Raw genomic sequence first — 8981 nt, forward strand, 5'->3', positions numbered from 1 at the left:
ACCCCACCTCTTTTGACCACTAGAGGGGGCACATCCCTTCATTCCCAGCCAGCTCCCTGCATCGTTTCCCAAAGCTGTACCTGAAGTCACCCAGGGCTTAATTTTCAGCCTGTGTTCATGCCGCATAGACTTGTCAGGTCTTTATAATGCTCAATGTCTCTTATTTCTCTTTGTACAATAACTTTGGCATTTAACTCTTCCATGCTAATCAAATGTACCTGCAGGGTTTGGTTTTGTGTTTTTCAAAATAGACCAACCCTAATAAAGGCAATAGCAACACTAGTCCCACGAAAATGGGAACAACAGAGCAAATCTTTCTTCAATCTTAGACTTGTTTTATTTTGTAAAAGAAAAACAAACACCTCTATGTTGTGGTCTTTAAAAATACCCACAATAGGTCGGGCGCTGTGGCTCACGCCTGTAATCCCAGCACTTTGGGAGGCCGAGGTGGGCGGATCACCAAGTCAGAAGATCGAGACCATCCTGGCTAACATGGTGAAAACCCATCTCTACTAAAAATACAAAAAATTAGCTGGGCATGGTGCGGGTGCCTGTAGTCCCAGCTACTCGGGAGGCTGAGGCAGGAGAATGGTGTGAACCCAGGAGGCGGAGCTTGCAGTGAGTCAAGATCGCACCACGGCACTCCAGCCTGGACAATAGAGCAAGGCTCTGTCTCAAAAAAAAAAAAAAAAACCCCACAATAGCAAAGACATGGAATCAACCCAAATGCCCCTCAAAGATAGACTGGATAAAGAAAATGTAGTACATATACACCATGGAATACTATGCAGCCATAAAATGGAACAAGCTCATGTCCCTTACAGGGACATGGATGGAGCTAGAAGCCATTGTCCTCAGCAAACTAACACAGGAACAGAAAACCAAACACTGCATGTTCTCACTTACAAGTGGGAGTTGAGCAATGAGAACATATGGACACAGGGAGGGGAACAACACACATCAGGGCCTGTTGGTGGGGACGGGGGCAGGGAGAGCATCAGAAAGAAGAGCTAATGCATGCCGTGTTTAATAGCTAGGAGGCAGGTTGACAGGTGCGGCCAATCACCATGGCACACGTTTACCTGTATAACAAACCTGCACATCCTGCACAGGTACCCCGGAACTTAAAAAAATATACCCCTAAACAAATGATACAAAGAACATAAGCTCTTGAGTATAACGCTCAACTACCCCTGAGTGAATCAGCAACTTCTGTTCTGCACAAAGGAAAACAAAAGTGAATCCCAGGTTGGCTTTTTTCCATTCGATTATTGGTTCTTTCTCAACCACCTATGTAACTTGAATTTGCTTAATATAAACTCACTTAATTATATGATTCAAAACTAAATCACGAAGCCAAATAAAGTATAATTAATTCCAAAGCCACGTATCTATTTTATTATTCCCTGCTCATGGGGTTATCCAAGTCATCGCATCTACCATCCCTCTGCATGTTAAAATTGTATATTAAAACTGTGTCAATATTCAGAGGCAATTATCAGAGGGACCAGAGAACTTGGAGGCGCTTGTAAACTGCTCTGTGCATTTTCTCTGAGAGTGTCAGAGAAAGAAGAGAGGTCCCGGCTGATGCCCAAGTGCTGAAGAAAACTACAAGTCATTTGACTGCCAGGTCCCTGATGACACAGGCCTCTGAGGCTGCAGGAATTCCCTGCATGGAGCCTGGGAGGCTGACAACAATTGATATTTCCCAGGCATCTTGCAGCCTGAGGATCTCGGGGATCTTGCTGAGGACTTTGTTGGGACAGACACATGCTGGAAAGAGATGAGTCACATGCTTTCCTGTCGCTCTGCCTCGGGGAGGTCAAATGACTTGGCCAGTATGAAGCCAGAGCACTGGGGAATTGGAGGAAGACCCCAAAATGCTGACTCTCCTACCCACACTTTTTGTGACATGAGATCAGCTAGTTAACGCCTAAGATTCTGTAACCTAAGATGAGATCGTATGAGCTTTGCTGTCTTTTGTTTTCTTTCCTCCAAATTACTGTTTGATACGTATCATTTTTACTTATTCACAGGCACAGAAATTTCCCCGGGGCTTGTCTAGTTTGATACCTTTGCTCACTAAATCTGTGAAGGCGGATGGTCAGTCCGCACTGCCCTTGAACCTGGAGGAGAGGGGTCTCTGTCCTGGGCCCCGTGCTTTAGAGGGCCCCACTCAGAGCCTCTCCAGGGTCAAGGGAATGTGCCAAACTGGAACGTCGCTTCTGTATCAGGCTCCACATTTCCCGGCGCTGGAGGTTCCTTTTGAAACAGCGCAGGGCTTCCTTCAGAGCCTGTATAAGCCCATTCTTCAGGTGCAGCCTCTGAAGAGCAGGCCGCTGGTGCCCCCGGCCCTGCCCACGGGCCTGCAAAGGGGAAGCTATGGGGTGGTGTGGAGAGACGGCCAGAGCTCGAATCATGGACTGGGTGTCCACACGTGTGGACTCCAGGAGGACTTAGGCAGGGCAGGAAGGGATGTGAGGCAAAAAGGGACATAGGCAGGTGGTAGTCATGCCAGCCCCTCCTGCCCACCACAACCCAGGGAGAACTCAGGAGTCCCAGCATCCCAAAGGCCAAAGCTTGGCCTTCCAGGTGGTTCTGAAGAGTTCGTTGTCAGAACCGCTTTATCTTGATTTGCTTTGCTAACTTGATTTATAACTCTTTTTAAAAAGAGACAGGGTCTCACTCTCTCACCTAGGCTAGAGTGTGGTGGCGCAATCATAGCTCACTGCAGCCTTGAACCCCTGGGCTCAAGAGATCCTCCTGCCTCAGCCTCCCAAGTAGCTGGGATAACAGGTGTGTGCCACCATGCTCGGCTAATTTTTAAATTTTTTTGTAGAGATGGGGTCTTACATGTTCCCCAGTCTGGTCTCCAACTCCTGGCTTCAAGTGATCTTCCTGCCTTGGCCTCCCAAGATGCTGAGATGACAGGCATGAGCCACCATGCCTGGCTTGACTTATAACTTTTAAAGGTGGGTCTCCATTTGTACTCTAGCCCGGGCCCCCAAAGCGTCAAGGGCAGGCCAGTGACACATTAATGTGAAGTCATTATTTGCACGTCTCTGCAGGGTCTATTCCAAGATACGACCTGCAGATGAATGCACACACAGGAAATGTATAAACAATAATAAATGAAAGAATAATTAAAAATACTATTTCTCCCTGGTAACCTGCTTCCAACAAATTGCACAGAAACTGTTACATAGAGGCTGAGTGTGGTGGCTCACGCCTGTAATCCCAGCACTTTGGGAGGCTGAGGCAGATGGATCACTTGAGGCAGGGGTTCGAGACCAGCCTGAATATCGTGAAACCCTATCTCTACTAATAATACAAAAATTAGCCGGGTGTAGTGGCGCACGCCTGTGGTCCCAGCTACTTGGGGGAGGCTGAGGCAGGAGAATGACTTGAACCGAGGAGGCAGAGGCTGCAGTGAGCCGAGATCATGCTACTGCACTCCAGCCTGGGCAACAGAGTGAGACTCATCTCAAATAAAGACAGGAAACTGTTACACAGAGGCAGAAGGAGCAGATGGAATTTGGCCATGCTGGGTGTTACTGGTTTCAACTGAATTCTACCAAATCCCGAGGCAAACTTCCAGCAAAGCAAGGTGACTGGCGAGCGGCAGGGTCATCTGTAAAGAAATGCTGATGCTCTCGGCTGGGCGCGGTGGCTCAAGCATGTAATCCCAACACTTTGGGAGGCTGAGACGGGCGGATCACGAGGTCAGGAGATCGAGACCATCCTGGCTAACACGGTGAAACCCCGTCTCTACTAAAAATACAAAAAAACTAGCCGGGCGAGGTGGCGGGCACCTGTAGTCCCAGCTACTCCAGAGGCTGAGACAGGAGAATGGCGGAAACCCGGGAGGCGGAGCTTGCATTGAGCTGAGATCTGGCCACTGCACTCCAGCCCGGGCGGCAGAGCAAGACTCTGTCTCAAAAAAAAAAAAGAAATGCTGATGCTCTCAAATGTGTACAGACACCAGGGGGCCAGCTGGGAGGGCTCCAGGAAGCCGGCTAACAAGGGCACGCCTCTTTCCCTCTGTTCATCTGATTGTCAAGAACTCACCGGTGCGCAGAGTTGGCGACCCTCACAAGCCCCAGGCCCGCAACTGTAGCTTGTGAGAGTTTGCTTTCCGAGAAAGGGAACTAAAAGATGCTTTTCCCCCTCCTGCTTTTGCTCGGCCCTGGCTCCCTGCAAAATCTACCCGAACAGGTCTGGAGTCACCAGGGACCACCTCCCAGTGCCTTCAAACACGGGGCTCTCGGGCAGCACTCTGGGATCTCAGTGCTTTGCCTGCCGGCAAATGAACACCACACCGCTGCCAACCCACTGCCACCACCAACGCTTCCAGTTACAACCACGTCTGCCAGACCCTGCTCCCTCTGCCAGGTGTAGGCTCAGCTGTTGTCACCTTCACTGGGACAGCCAGCTCTGACAGGCAGTGCCAGCCTTTCTGCAAGATCACAACACTTGGGACCACTGCCACTTCCTGGGGGTAGTAATAATAACAGCTAAGATCTACTGAGCCCTTGCTCCGTGCCAGGCACCAACTGAGGACTTTACTTGCTTAAGCTCACTTCAGCCTCACAGCCATCTGGAGATAAATACTGTCATTTGTCAGTACAACACTTTACAGATGAGGAAACTGAGGCTCAGAGAGGTAAAGACACTTGCTCAAGGTCACACAGCTAGACGTGGTGAAGGGACTTTGAGTCTGGGCTCCTGGCCACCACACTCTGCATCCAACCCTGCAGCACCTTGGGTGCTGCCACGCCCTCGGGCTCAGCTGCTGCTCCCAGTTGCCACCCCAAAGTCTGCCCGGCTCTCCTGGAGTCCTTGGCTCTGCCACACTGTGAGGCTTGGCTGCCTCTGGTGGAGCAGTGTCACTTAGGCCACGTCGATACCAGCCTCCCAGAGGAGCGCATCTTCTTGACACTCTATCTCTGATGGATCTGTGACAGCAGAAGACTTATGATTGTGTGATGCCCTTGTCTTCTTCTCCCTCAGACCCCAGCCACTGCTATCCTGCATGCCCAGGCCCTTGTGGAGAGAGAGAAAGAGACAGACACAGAGAAACAGAGAAAGACAGAGAGACAGACAAAGACAGAGAGACAGGGACCCAGACAGACAAGGAGAGAGAGGGAGATAAAAGAGGCAGAGACAGAGAGACAGATGAACAGAGAGACAATACAAAAACAGAGTGACAGAGACAGGTGGATGGAGGTAAGAGATGGAGGGACAGGTGGATGGAGGTAACAGATGGAGAGGCAGCCACAGACCCGCAGGGCAGCAGGGAGGCCCCGACGATGGCTGCAGTCCTGCAAGTAGGAGGCGGCGGTGGCTCATAAGAGGGTTTTAGCTCAGATGAGAGAAGGGAACAGACACAGGGTGTATTCTGAGGACAGAATTGACAGGGCTTGCTGACGGATGTGAAGGGAAAAGGGAAATGAAGGTGGCTGCTGGGTGTGGGGCCTGGACACTCACTGCAGGGAGGCACCATTCACTGCAACTGATAAACAGTGTCACAGCCGGTTTTGTGTGTCAACTTGGGTTGGCATGGTTTCCAGATATTCGGTCAAACACCTGCCTAGATGTTGCTGTGGTATTTTTGGGACGTGATGAACACTGAAGTCAGTAGCCCCTGAGTGACCGAAGACCCGCCAGGCTATGGGTGGGTCTCATCTAATCAGGTGAAGGCCTTGGGAGAAAAAGACTGAGGTTCCCCAGGAAGAGGGGGTTCTGCCTTCAGACAGCCTTCAGGCAGGAGCTGCAACATCCACTCTTCCCTGGGGCTCGGCTGCCAGCCTGCCCTGCAGATTCCAGACTTGCCAGCCTCCACAATTGCATGACTCAGTTCCTTAAAATAACTTCCTGTCTATAAAGAGAGAGACTATGTATGTATATATATATATCACAGATGACACACACATCCAGGACTCTCCTTTGAGATCCACAGTTGCAGATTCTGCCGACTTGAATGTCTTCTTAGACGTTAGGAAGCAACTCAACTCAAAGTCGTTCAAACCTGGTCCTCTCCTGATGCTTCCTCCTTTAAAAAGTGGCACGATTCACCATCCCGTGGCACGAGCCAGACACTGGGAATCTTCCTGGAAGAGACCCTCCTGCTTACTCCTTGTGGTGGGCAGAATCATGGTCCCCAAAAGTGTCCATGCCCCAATCCCCAGAACCTGGGAATGTTACCAACATGGCAAAAGGGGCCCTGCAGATGTGATGAAGGACCTTGAGAAGGGAGATGGCCCTGGATGATCTGGGTGGCCCCCATGTCATCACAAGGGTCCCCCTAAGAGGGAGGCAGGTGGCTTAGAGTCAGAGGAGGAGACGTGGCTGTGGAAGCAGAAGTCAAGAGTGATGGGGCCAAGGGACAAAGGAACGTGGGTGCCTCTAGAAGCTGGAAAAGACAAGGAAGGAGATTCTCTCTGAAACCGGCTGGAGGGTGCACAGTCCTGACACTTTGGACCTACTCCAAACTTCTGACCCCCAGTACTAGTAGAGAATACATTTGCTTTAAGCCTCCAAATGTGTGGTGATTTGGGACAGTGATGATAGGAGACATGCACCCCAAATCCAATCCAGCAAGTTCCATGGATTGATCCTCCCAAATCTCCCTCCCATAGATCTGCCTCTGCCCATCTCTGCCACTGCCTGCCCCCAGGCCGGCCTCCTCACTTCTCAGCTACTATGCGGCCCTTTCCTTGGTTCATTACCTCTGTGCCTTCCCTTCCACCTCCAAAAAGTGGAGACCCCTCTCCACTTGGCAGCACTGCCCCCACCTAACTGGAACCACTTGGCGGGGAATTGGGGGCTCCCACTGTCCTTGGATGAGACTGAAACCCTAACCAAGGCCCTGAAGGGCCATCCCCTCCCTGCTTCTCCAAGCTCCCTTCCCCCACACTCTGCCTCCTTCCCTGCCCTGTCTCAAGGTCCTTCTTTCTGTCTGGCAAGCCCCTCCAACCCAGGCCTCTGCCCGTGCCACTCCCCATCAGGCGCCTCCCCTTCCTCTCCACCTCATTGGCACCTCTGACCCTTCACTGCCGCCTTCCCTTTTGTCGAGGAGGCTTGCTCTGCTCTGTACGAGGGTCAGATCCTGTGGGGATCCCACAATGCATACGTACTTCAAAACATCACCTTGTACATAAATATATACAATTTTTGTCAATCAAAATAAATAAGAAGAAAAATAGGAACTGAATATGGCTTTTAGCACAGCCACGGAGCTAAAATGTTTAGAAAGCCAGAGCTGCCCGTAAGCATATCACACTCGCAGTGGGTCCCCCACCACTGTGACAACATGAGAAAAGGGGCCTGCAGATGAGAGGGGCCTCCACCCTGCCGAGTGTGACCTCCACGCAGGCAAGGCCGTGTTTGTTCTCGTCCGTGCAGCCCTTGTGGGATGCTTGGTGCATGGCAGATGGGTGACCATGTGTGGGGTAAATCAGTAAATCCAGATGAGCTCCGAGCGTGAGCAGCTCCTCTCCAACCCACGTCCATCGGCGCAGCCGTGGGGAAGGTGGTCCTGTAGCTTCCTCTCAGGGTTGCCTCCTCTTCCCCTTCCGAATTATTCCAAAACAACTTGGAAAATTCCAGAAAACGGGTTCCCTGGAGTCTTGCAGGTGGTCTCATGGGTCCACCGCTGTCTCCGCTCCATTGTCACTGGGGGAGCGCCGCTGACAAGGGGTTCCACCTTGTGCAGCTCAGTGACCTAAAGTTGATCTAGTTTCCTCTGTGGTCCCGAGGGAGGCGGACCACATGGCCTGGGGGCCCTGGCTTGGTGCCCTGGCCACGCAGCCATTCCTCAAGGCCCAGATACCCAGGACCTGACTCATTCTTGTGAACCTGGAACCTTCTTCCCTTCTGTCTCTCCTGGGAGCATGTCTTCAGGGGCGTGCAGCTTCTCTCTTCTCTCTTTACTGCAGGAACAAGAAAGGCCTCTCTACGTCCACATCCCAGCCCAAGAGGGGTCTCCACCCAGTCCACACTGTCCTGCACCACCCCTTTCCGAAATACTAGCGTCCTTTGCCAGCTTCCCTGAGGGCAGAGCTGCCGGACTTAGCCAATAAAAACAGGACAGCCAGTTAAATGCATATTTCAGATTCACAAGAAATATTTTTCAATGTATCTAAAATTCAAATTTAACTAGGCATTCTGCATTTTATGTGGTAACCCCAGCTAAGGGTGACTCCTTGGGCCTAGGGACACGGGGCCCTCTCGCTTCCTGCAGGCCCTAGCAGTGCCACACCCAGCTAAGGACAACCAGGGAGCCTGGCCTCCAGCTGTCTTGAAGAGGAAGAAAGGAAAACCAACATGTTAACTCTTCAGCCATGCATCCTGTTACTTACATCCATGTAGTCAGGAGATAAAAACAGGTTAAACTTCACTAGCAGGCCTCCGAGTCTTTCCCAGGTTCTGTCATGGTTGAGAACCACGTTGCAATGTGTGTGGTTATCAGCGTGGGTCACAGTGGGTGCAGCCAAAGATGGTATGAAGAAGAAAGGGCCATTGCTAGATTGCTCTCTATATAACATGGCAGGAATTGGGGGTTTTAGAGTAAGCAGGCAGGTTAGGAAGGAGAGAGGAGGTCAGGAATGGGGAAGGAAGCCGAGTGTGGTGGCTCACACCTGTAGTCCCAGCACTTTGGGAGGCCGAGGCAGGAGACTGGCTGGAGGCTGGGAGTTCGAAATCAGACTGAGCAAGAAAGCAAGACCTCCTCCGCTACCTCCATCTCTATAGAAAATTTAAAAATTAGCTGGGTGTGGTGGCAGGTGCCTATGGTCCCAGCTACTTGAGAGGCTGAGGCGGGAGATTACTTGAACCCAGAGGCTGAGACTGTAGTGAGCTATGACAGCACCACTGCACTCCAACCTGGGTGACAGAGCAAGACCCTGTCACCACCCTCCCCAAAAAAGGTAAAGAGAGGCCCAACAGCATCATGGGAGGTTATGGCCTGGTGTGAGGGCAGC

The sequence above is a fragment of the Colobus angolensis genome, unplaced genomic scaffold, assembly GCF_000951035.1.
Source record: "Colobus angolensis palliatus isolate OR3802 unplaced genomic scaffold, Cang.pa_1.0 Scaffold28, whole genome shotgun sequence".
NCBI lineage: Eukaryota > Metazoa > Chordata > Mammalia > Primates > Cercopithecidae > Colobus > Colobus angolensis.